The sequence below is a fragment of the Mycetomoellerius zeteki genome, unplaced genomic scaffold, assembly GCF_001594055.1.
Source record: "Mycetomoellerius zeteki isolate Tzet28-1 unplaced genomic scaffold, Tzet1.0 scaffold149, whole genome shotgun sequence".
NCBI classification, from domain to species: Eukaryota; Metazoa; Arthropoda; class Insecta; order Hymenoptera; family Formicidae; genus Mycetomoellerius; species Mycetomoellerius zeteki.
The window spans coordinates 237,748-249,984 of record NW_017256436.1 but is presented as its reverse complement, the minus strand read 5'-3'; the positions used below and the strand labels follow the sequence as shown (position 1 = coordinate 249,984).

The window sequence follows — 12,237 nt, the reverse complement described above, 5'->3', positions numbered from 1 at the left end:
GAGAGAGAGAGAGAGAGAGAGAGAAGTAATTACTTAAAATGTGTAAATAATTCATGCAGGCTAAATCAATCGGAGTTAACATAATATAATAAATCTGAGTATATAAATAAAAAGACATCTTACAAGTAGTTAAAGCAGAATGAAATAATCTTCCATCTTCGACATAATTCTTGCACGGTGGTTCGGAGCTCGTTAATTAACGGAAACACGGTGCACGCGCGTGTCGCGACAAGCCGGATAGCAGGGCACGAAAAAGCCATTCAGGAGCACAACCGCCCTCGTAACACTTCACAAGAAGCCCTTTACACGGCGGTGTATTATACGCGCCGTCTTACATGTCGCCAAGATGCGAATAGCCCGCTTAACGCACGGTTGTTAATTAGCGTTGGAGCTACGGAATACAACATAAACGTAAAAGCGCTGTTCATCCCACGTGATACTACCGGCGTATCGGCGTGCAAAATCCACATATCGCGCAGCGAATTACGAAGTTTCAGCAGCGCGCTCGGAAAACGTTTGTCCCAGATGCGCGATGGATATACCGATACGATTATGCGAGAGTTATGCGTGTATTTAAGCGAGATCGTCCAATACGTTCTATTGTGTCCACTCGGCGATTAGCATCGTCAAGTTTTGCGAGTTTCCGCATGGTTTTTTTTATCACTCTCTTTCTTTCCCTCTTCCTCTCATTTCTCTTTTCTCACCCTTCCTCTCCCTCCTCTCCCCGCAATACAGCACGGCCGCTGCGTGGCTGATCGGATTTCAAATTGCGCGTTTAAATTTCCGCTCCATATGCTACGAAAAATGTCGACCGCCCGAAAACCTGTGCAACGAGTAACTATGCGAATTTTCCATAGACGGGTATTATCAGCGACCGATCGATCGATTGCCTCGCGTTTCTCCCCGAGTATTCCTATTTTTTTTTTTTTGCAAAATATTCTCTATCTTCGTATCTACAACTTTATGTCAGATTTACGGTCGCCAATGTTTGAAATACAAAATACACGTTAGCTATTCTAAATTGTGACACTAGCAGTTGGCGATGTCAGCCATGTCTAGCCGTGACGGATCGTTTGGTGAATTGTGAAGGATTAAGGGAGAAATTCACCATTCTCTGACACTAATATATATTGACATGACAGTTCACACATGTGTATTCTAATTACATGCCTAACTACAAACAGTCATTTTTCTAATTAGTTTCTAACTTTAATTATTCTACATAAACTGTGTCGACATTATGAAGGAACTTAATCCTTAATTAACATAAGATTAATTTTAATTGATCTATAGTGCTAAAAGTACATTATTCTACTTTCTCCTTATATCTTCTTTGATGTGACATAAATCTCACACGGAGTGTACGAAAATCTCTTACATTATAACTATTATATTATAGTAAAACTTTGAAAAATTATTAAATAAATGATTTATGTAATATCATTTTATTTTTTATTATCTCCCAAAAATATACATACAAATTATTATAAAAAAGATAATATAGAAAAGTTTTTGTAATTGATAGCAGCAGAGAAAATAAAAATTATGTGGAAACCGATCTGGATAAAATATCATTGTTTTAAATTCTAAAATAATAAAAATAATACGAGTAATTACAAAACGCAAGAGAATATAAAAATATATGTCGCGAGAGAATGCAGATTTTTAAAACACTATATTCATTCCTGTATACAAAGAAAGATGTATTATTATTAAACGAGACATTGTATGTTGCACATCAACCGATATTTTCATATATGAATGCATTTGTTAAATAAAAATATAATATTTTTTACAAAACTACAATGCAGAAATAAGAACCAATCGATTTTTCGGCAACGAATGACGTGTGTATTGTACGTTTATATTCCAAGCACATTGGTTTTCTGCGAGGAAAATATTTGAAATATATGTTATATTATTTATATTGTGTCATAAAATATTCTTTTTATCTCTCATTTACAATTACCTTTTATTCTGTAAAGAATCTTATGCCAATATGTGAACATGGAAAGTGACTGATAATGAAGACAGCTCTAATAAAGTTATGAAGTATACTTAAGCGAAAAAAATTGCGATCCATTTCGTGGAAATATTGATTTTCAATTTTCGTGGAATTGAAAATAAGAAATGAAGTATAAGAGATTATTCTGTAAGGAAACAGACTTAAATGTATTATTCCTTAATTATCCCTAAATGAATGTTAGATGATTCTATTGTAGAACTCATAGGTATAGGTATGCAATTTCACATTCGTCATATTCATATCAGGTTAAATTACATAAAGTAATTATAGTCAGCAATTGTTCGCGATGAGTCCAAGGCTAAATTTAATAACGGAAAATTTTATATGAGATTAGTTATTTCCGTCTTTCTTTCCAATGACAATAACGTAAACGAAAGAAAATCGTTTGAGTATCAAAATAAACCGGCATAAATATTTACAGATTTACACGTTGATTAACAATGGTTAATCAACCAATTAAAACACGATGACAAACGAGATATCGCAAGCTAACAGTCGGATGAACATATGTCACTTCGCGATTGAGGTTTTATTGAAAAATCCATAATGTCCTGCGTGTACGATACAAAGTTTGATGTACACAAACCAGATCGTGTGGACGATACGTAGATACAGATGACTAATCAGCGTTTCCTGAACTACGCAGGAAATCACGATGTGTACACACAATGTCGGCTCATTGATCCGTATGCGAGACAGTACGGGAATCGGAGCTCCGCTCGTTGCGCTATAGCTCTATAAACGACGACGATGATGAAAAAATATATCGCTGATAGCCCCGTCGTTGGCGCGCGCGCGAACTCGAATCGGGACAAGCGCTTTGCACCTCTGAACCAGAAAATCCGATACGCGTCGATGTATACCCCCTCACGTTAACGCGAAAAACTGCGCGCGGCTAAATGTATCAAAATTTGAGACTAGGAGAGAAAAACTACAATCGCCGGCGGCACCCGTCACAGTTTCCGCATATAAAAGTCGGATCACACGTTCTGCGAGCGCCGATTTTAATCTTCGGAAAATTGCCGACCGTATTCGCGATTGAGTGGTAATCCCCGGTAACACTGTAATATAGAAAGACCAACGCGCAGAACGACTGCGGTATGAAAGGGGCATATTGGGCATAGCTTAACGAAATCTAGCGTCCGGGCTCGCACAGACAAACGCGGTATCGACAATTTAACGAGCCTAGATTCTAATCGTGAATTCGGAGCTACGATCAAATGTGCTAAAGTATGTCAAAGCTTTTTTTTAATCCTTTCGGTCTCAGTCACAAATATTATTACTGCTATAACTAATTTTTTTATTAATTGTAAGATAAAACTAAGATTAAAAAGCTCCTTTTGCAGCTTTTTAAGGTTTTTGTTAATTTTTACATTTAAGTGGACATAAATATTTTGGAATAATGTTCTCTTTATGCACATGACACAAATTTTCTATTGATAGAAAATTGATTTTAGTTTGTAACATTTTTTACGAATACAATTAATGCTGTTCTCCACTGAAGTAAAAAAATAAGAACAATAATTTTTTAAACTATAATCTGATAAATTAAAATAACTATTCTTAACATTATATACTGAAAGATGTTTTAAATCATATAATTCTTACCGTGAATGATGTATTAAATCATATAACTCTTGACGTGAATAATGAAGAATCTTTTCCTTTCATTAAGGTATGACTTTTCAAACTATTAATTAATCTGATAAATTAAAATAATTATTAAACTATTATTAACATCATATTGAAAGATATATTAAATTATAGAATTCTTGCGGAATGAATAATGAAGTCCTTCTCCATGGGAAGAGTTTTAGAAGCCTATTTCCAAGTTTCGACGTAGCCACGTTCAGTTGCCTCTTTATATAACGGCCATCCATATAGCTTTTGGGAAGGGGGTGATATCGAGCTCCCAGCGAGCTTTTCGTCCCCGACGAGGCCATTAGCCTGGCGTGATTTTAAGCGATCGCGAGCGTTGAACGCGCGCGACGTTTCGCGCTGCAACTTACGAGCTGCAGGACAAATACGATCTCAAATACGAATTGCGTGCGGTGGGAACGAGCGGTGACTGCCTCGCAGGTTCTAAAGGTCTTTTAATTACTCCTTCGCCCGATGTCACGCGATCAGTCGATCCGTAGCGAGTAAGTCACGTAACGGACGACGCGCGCGCGCGCGAGAGAGAGAGAGTAAAAGGAAGAGATGGAGAGAAAGAGAAAAAAGAAGAGATATATATATATATATATATATATAGAGAGAGAGAGAGAGAGAGAGAGAGAGAGAGATATGGAAGAGGAAGGGAGAGGAAAAGGACGAGAAAGAGAGACAGGACGCCGTTAAACTTTGGCGAACCTCGATGGCCACTACCGTTTTACACGAGCGATCGCACCGATGATTGGATACCGTTGTTTAGTGGGATACCATCCCGTTCCATCTTAACTGGAATCGTTCCGGGATCCACCCCTCACGATGAGTCTATTCCCGTCGGGCCGCTGCTCGTTGGAAGGATACCTTTGGGTGTCTCCGAAATACGTCTCCTAGCAGTCGTATACAGGTTGCTCTTATTTCTGCCTACTCAAATTCTAACGATAAGATAGAAGATATTCAATGAATTTTTTTCGTAACGTAAATTTATTATTATTTGTCGTATCATTAAAAAATACTTGGCATAAAATATTTTTTAATTATTCTTAATATACAGGATTGGATTATTCGCGTCTTGCATTTTTTTTCTTTGAAATATTAAGAGTACTTAGTTAAATAATAGTCTTTATTTTATCTTTTTTTTATAATATACTTTACAAATATTTTCTAAAGATGTTAAAGTATATGTAAGAATAATATAATAATTTTGGTATATACTTATAGAAGTAATAAAAATTGACCCGGGACACGAACAGTCCATTATGTATACAAAGAGTCAGAAAATTATGGTGTGTACTAAGGGTTAAGCTCCTGAAAAAAAATGCTGATTAAATAAAGTTCACATATCTAAAACTGAATATTGTATTTATATTATCCGTAAATCAATACATTGTTTACCTATTTTTATGTTTGTATTCGTTTTTTCATCTGTTTTCCATTATCTCGCTTGGATAAAGACTGACCACTTGACTGTTGTCTATTTGAAATTCATGTAATTTCGCAAACATGATTTGTGACAATTTTCCAGCTATGTTCTCTTAAAATACATATTTTTGTGATATTCTTTCGACGCTGCTGCAGTTTTACTTATTTCGATTTGCTGTACCATATTATAGGATACGTGTACGTCCGTGGAATGAAATTTCGTTTTCCCAACGTCGTTGCGGATTCCATCCGAAAAGATGCTGAGCTTTCGTTCGGCGCAGAAAGCGCAAACGATTACGTGCCCCCTGTTTTAACCAATATATATCGAAAATCGTCTCTATTCTTGATATTGTACCGTATATCTAAATATTCCAGAACACGTCGGTGCCAACTGCCACGTCATTTAGCGCTAATTTCTGTTAACGCGATTTGAAAGTTCTACTATTACACTTTTTTCTTTCTTTTTTTATTCCTATTTCTTTTTCTCAAATTTATTAAATCAACTCATTTTATTTATTCAATATTGTTAATTTTAGTATTTTCACTCAACTTTAATATTTTCTCTTGGTTTAAGCCTAAATTCTAAGCAGAATCGTAAGGCTCGTAACATATTCCTGTAAGATTTGTAAGAATTTTTAAGTGTTACTTATATCTTTATACAATATTTTTTCAGACAGTTTCTTACTAGCCATAAAATTTACAAGAAATCGTAGATATTTACGAATAATCGTACGCGTTTTATGATACATACGCATAAAATTAGAATACTAATCACAAGTTCTTACAAGTTTTACGAGAACACATTACGAATCTTACGATTCTGCTTAGAATTGACCCATTAGTTTCTAAATTTATCGACTAAACACAATATTAGCTTTATATACTACTTATTATGTCACGTGTTAAAATATATGTCATTTTTGCAAACATTTTCTTTATTATTCTAAAAGCGGCTCCAGATGACATGGTCAATGTATGCCAGCCTTATCAAATATTACACACACATATCCGAAACACACATCCAAACACGCATACACATGTGTATGCATGTAATTATCCATCTGTAGACCAATATTTAGCGAATGTGTGTAATGTTGGCACTAAGTATATTGGTTATACTTATAGCGTTTTCAGCCCTGATTTGCACCAACCTGGGTTGGATTAATCTTTCCAATTGGTTGACGCTCTACCAATAGGAGAGCACAAAACGCCATTAATCTAAACCAGGTTGGTGCAAATCCGGCCGGGCCGAAAACGCTATTAGTAAGTATATTGACTATACTCGTCTGAAGTCGCTTGGATATAAGTTTTGCGTGTTTAAAGATGTTATATTAATTCTCAAAAATAAATTTATTTATTTATTTATATTGCTCCCTTTTCCTTCTTCATATTGATTTCAAAGATTATTAATATTTTCTTTATCACGCTACATATAAAATGTCCAATTCTCGTGGGACGCTGTTCCGAAAGTTCTAATTTTTTATTGGATATCAGATTTTGATTTGACAAAAGTAGCTCTTTTCTTACATTTAAAATCGCAAAAATTATCCTTCTTATAGCTATATCTGTCGTATCAATTATCTAACAATAAGTAAAAGGATATCGGTCTTACATACCTAAATAGTTTAGAGCACGCCAGTTAACCTACCATTAAGTAGATTATTTAACATGACCTGAAAGCTTTTTCCAAATTTTCCTCTTCTGTCTTTTTTTTATTTTTTATTTTCAGTTATTAACTAATGACTCAATTTGTATTAAAACGTGATTCTTTAATATCACGCTTATATGAGTATTCAATATTTTCAAGTTCGAACCTACTTTATTGAAGTCAAGTTGTGCGCGTAAGACCTCGATGATTTTGGATTACTCGGAAGATTTCAAGTTACGTAAAACTTCAGAGTGCGGAAGAAGCTTTCATTTTTCTGCACGATCGGCAGTATTGAAGTTGCAGAATCCGCCCCGATGATGAATGCCAGACAGTTATCTGGAATTATTGAATAATCGACGATAAAAAGTGAAATTGATTCGATACGCGAATCTCCAGACACCTCTAGTCCGGAAATTTGGCGGAGGCTGGCTACTCACGCATGAGACTAGCCGATATACACAATTTCCTCTCGCGGCGAGTCCGGAATGTCACGATATTCGATGAAAAGGTCCGCGACAAATGAGATTACGAAACCGTCATCGTACCACGTGAGAACGTTATTGGACCGCGAAAAACGGCGCATGTACTATCTCGCGACGTGTGGCGAACCCTCGTCAGTAATCGATTATCTCTCACGCGCGCGTGAGAGATATGATGAGATAAATAGATAGGTAGATAGATAGATAGGTAGATAGATAGATGAAACGTTTATTGATGTTCTAGAACAAGCCCTCTAAGAACATACAGGAAGAGTAAACAACAACGTTCAAGAGTGAGAAACACAAAATTAGAAAATTAACAAATAAGTAACGCAGAAATTTAAAGAAACACAAAATAAGAAAATTTATAAACAAGTAGCGTAGAAATTTGAGGAAAATATTACAAGGTGAATAAAATAAGATATAATATAATGTAATCTAATAAACAAAAATAGTGAAGGAATATATGTAAGAAAAAAAACGAAAACAGCAATTGATGTTAAAAAAGAATAGAGAGAGAGAGAGAATGAATAAATGAATTTTTATTAGCTTTCTCAGTTATTTAAAAAATACAACTCTTACAAATAATCTTATGTCTAAATTATTAAGAGAGAAAGAGAGAAGGGGGGGGAAAGAGAAAGAGAAGAAAAGAGAGTCCTTTCCATGAGCGAGTTAATACCGGGGTAAGTTCGTCGATACAAAATAATCCGCGGTGACAAATGTCACGGCAAGACAGGTCTTGGTAGAGAGGCTTCGGTTCGACGGTCGTATAAATTTGTAGATTCCAGCGCCCGAGGGACGATCCTAGAAGATACCTACCTACCTATCTACTTACCTACGTTGTTCCGAATCGGCGATTCGCAAGATACATGGCCGGTTGTTAGCCTTCTAACGAGGCTTTAAACCCCACCTGAGCGATGCCACTCGTTAACAGCGGCTACCAAAAGCTATAGTTACGCAGGAACGTTTTAAATCTTTCCTTCGCGCGTTTTATCAAGAACGTATCTTTGTTTTATGTACAGTCTACGATATATACGCGGCATTAGATCAAACGCAATACGAGCGCAAATCACAGTTTCTACTATTTTAATGGCCCATAACTTTTTTTGTCAAATCTATCAGTTTTTTTTTATTTGAATGAAATATTAGCAACTGTTAATTATTAGATATTTTACTCATTTAAGCATCTTATTATTAAAATGTTTATTGTTTAAATTTTGAAAGTTGCTAAAAACAGACAATATGTAATTTAAGTACTTTGTAAATTGTTTTATAAAGTAATTTATTAATCTTTTAATTTTGATTTCACATATTTCAACAGACATTGCTGTTTGGAAATCGGATAGACTTGTGAGTTTTCAAGCATTATATTTATTATATCTAATGAATAAATCGGTCTGATGTTTGTATTTCTGACGGTGGAAGGTTGTATTTCCCACCAACATCCGTGACGTTAATGTTGTAACGGACGTTACTAACGCATCAGGGAACTAGTTGGCATAGAGCAGTACAACATTCGCTCGCTTCTTTCGAAGAAAACCAAATTCTGCGACACGAATACCTTGAGAGACACGAAATATGCAAATTGAGAGACGGTAATAAAAAAAAAGGAAAGCACACTCGTGACCTGCACTCGTGAATATGGAAGGGCAAATCTGAAATGTTAAGGAACACATTCGTGAGGCGAATTTAAAACATATAATATATCATAACGCGTGCGTGTTTGTGTGTGTTTATTTTCCGGGCGCTTATGCGAACGCATCGTAAAAGGCACATTTTCATTTATGAAGAAGCGAGAGATACTTTTGATACCAATCCTCGCAGAGTGGACCTCAAAGGAACGTAAATTCTTCCGAGCTTTTATCATCACTTGAACCGAAGCTCAAGTGTAATGATAAGTAAGGGAGACCAGGGATGAAAAATGTAACACGGGATGAAAGTAACAAATGTTATAAAAAAAATACCAATCGATCAATAAATTTCTCCTCCTAGTTTTGTACTGTACGTATAAATAATAATACGTATAAATAAGTGATTCTTGGAATTTTACTATTTTATTAAAATATTATATCAAAGTAAGTTTTTAGTATCAGTTTCAATTGTATAGATTTTCATTCGAATTGCGTAAAACTGTCCGGTTTTGCAACGTATTAAATAAACATTATACTTAAAGATAGGTATAAAATTTATTATGGTTGTAAGTTAAATGAGCATGTAATAACATATTAATGAGTGACAATATGTTACTTTGTCACTATTCGGTTTTTTTTCTATACCCTGTCTAAGAACGTCAGACTTTCCATGTGAAATGAGGTCTACATCATATCCCCCTGAAGAAAGTCGGTTGCTCCTAAGCAGAGAGGCAGGTGAGGTGGACCTCGCTTTGCGTGGAAAGTTGAACACTCCTAGGCAGGGGGGAGGTAGAGTAGACCTCGTTTTGTGTGAAAAGTCGGACGAAAAGTAGTCCCCTAGGAATTTATTCTCTAAAGAGAAGATTTACTACTAAAATTGCATTTTAATGATCTCTGAATATCTCAAAAACTATAACAGACCATCATATAGTTGTTGAGATAAAGTTATTCAGGATCAAAGTATAGTGCTATTGATTATGATTAATCTAACTATTTATCTAGATTAAAACTAATCGACATATTGTGAAATTTTTAATAGATCGTAATCTATGTAACTACTTATCTAGATTAAAAATAATCGATATATTTCTCTTTGGTGAAATTTTTAACAGATCGCAATTTATAGATTGTGTGCAGGATGGCTAATTTTTTTATTTCAGCAATAATAAAAGAATGCAATGATGAAAGACATGAATCTTATCACGCTAATTCATCAATTGCATTACATTTCAATGAAATGTCTTTTAATCATCGTTAATAAATGAATTAGCTCAAAATACAAAAAAAATATTCAATAAGCTGTTTGCGAAAATCAATTTTAATCATAAAGTCCATTTCAAAAATATATTGCCTTTCCTATCGTTAATGCTGTGAGAAAAATAAGAGTATAATAAATCTGAATTAATCTAAATAGATAGGATTAATCAAAAGTATCGTTAAATAAATTTTAACCTCAAGTTATCATATTAGTAGATGATATTTCTTACAAATGTATTTATTATATTTGACACACGGTAGACATAAGCAAGTAAAAGACTTTCACACAATGAAGATTTATTTTTACAATTAAATGTTAACATATATGGTTTTGTCTCTATATACACATATACATTCACATGTATCTAATGCTACACATACACAAAAGAATACATTTTTACGTTTAAATATATATTTTTTATTTGATTTAATTATCTTCTTTTTTAATTAAATTGTTTATGTAATATTGTTTGTAACCTTTTTATTGCAAACTTGGTCGGTGATTAAAAATTGTATTAAAATTAATAGATATGTAGTGATGTTACTCACTATCTAAAATTAAAATTATATATAAATAAGCAATACAAATTATTTAAAACAAATAGTCATTCACTCACCGCAACGAGAAGCGTTGCGTCTAGTAAAAGACCCTTAGCGGAAAATGTATTTTCCCGATTCAGTACTTGCAAGGAGAACAGCTGCAACTACAAAACATCAGATTAGAAGATAGTTAAGTACAAAATTAAGAAATAATTACTAACTGTACAGATTTAATATATAAAGTTTGACACACGAGATATCTTCAGAAAAATGTACAAATCAAATTTTATTGTTTTATTTACTTCATCTTTGATTTGTTCATCGATAGTATCGTTCAGTATTTCATGAATGTTGGTACCGATCCTTATGGCCTCATCCTTGCCTGTATCACAAGTCCATCCCATCAACACTATTTTGATGCATTGATACGCCGAAGACATTACCAATAACGTATGATAAAACGTGTGGTTTATTTTCATCTCGAGTTTCCAATCAATTATATAAAAATATAGATAAAAGGTAAGCTCAGCAAAAGTCATAACTATGGTAGCGAGAAGTTGTAAACTGAAAATCGTATTCAACATTTGTACTGTGTCACTGATCATCAAATGCTCTTTTTTCAAAGCTTTAAGTTTCATTAGTAAGAATGGATTTCTCTGCTCGTGATAAATTCTTCTCAAAAGATGTGGTTTGTCGCTCATCACGAGCTTCCGCAAATTCTTCAGATTATCGTTGATTTCTTTAAAACAGGCTTTTAATACGCATACGCAATTTATATACAACATATCCATTTGAAATATTATAAAGGTGATGTACAGTACGAGAATCCTGTCTATGATACCAAAATCTACTATATAATAATAAAATATTGTTCGTCCGACTAGAAAGAAGGAACCAAAAATATCTTTAGCATGAATCAGTCTAGATAGCTTTCGGTATGAATCAGGAGACAGTCTCAAAGAAATTTCCATTATATTTTGGAGTAAGTGCATCCGAGGACCGTTCAAAATGTACGTAACAATCCCGATAAATCCGCCGAACATAAAAAAACAATGACGTTCAAGAGTTACAGGTATAGTACTATAATTGATCGTTCCAGTAATGTCAATCCTATACAACATTACTAGTTCATAAATACAGAAAATGCAAGTAATGAGGGTTGTCAGAAAATAGCGCTGTTTCGTAATTTGAAAAGTTGAAGCGTTGATGCGATACGGAAATATTCCTAATATGCGGCAAAAGGTGAAGCAGGGATACATAAGCGATTGAAAGTCCGTAGCATGGAACAGCTGCCATTTTTTCCACATTTTGCACTTAATGTATCTTTAAAATTTCAATGACATATTTATCGTTATCGGTAGAATAGAAGTTCCCAACAACTTATATCATATAACAACTTAGATTACACTGTCCAAAAATTATTACTCTTCACACTTTAGCGTTAACACAAGCTTTACTGTGAGAATTTCTTTCTGTATGTAATCTTCAAGATTATTTGATAAGGATTCTTCATTAATCTACACTCGGTCAGTTTCCGTTCAAAACTGCAAGCAATTGCAGCATCGAAATACCTAAGCGGTCAATTGTTAG

At 34.2% G+C, this 12,237-nt stretch overlaps 1 pseudogene; it reads right to left on the bottom strand.

Annotated features, from left to right (window-relative positions):
• Positions 1-10,563: 10,563 nt before the first annotated feature.
• Positions 10,564-11,990, bottom strand: LOC108720287 (putative gustatory receptor 28a; annotated as a pseudogene).
• Positions 11,991-12,237: the final 247 nt, after the last annotated feature.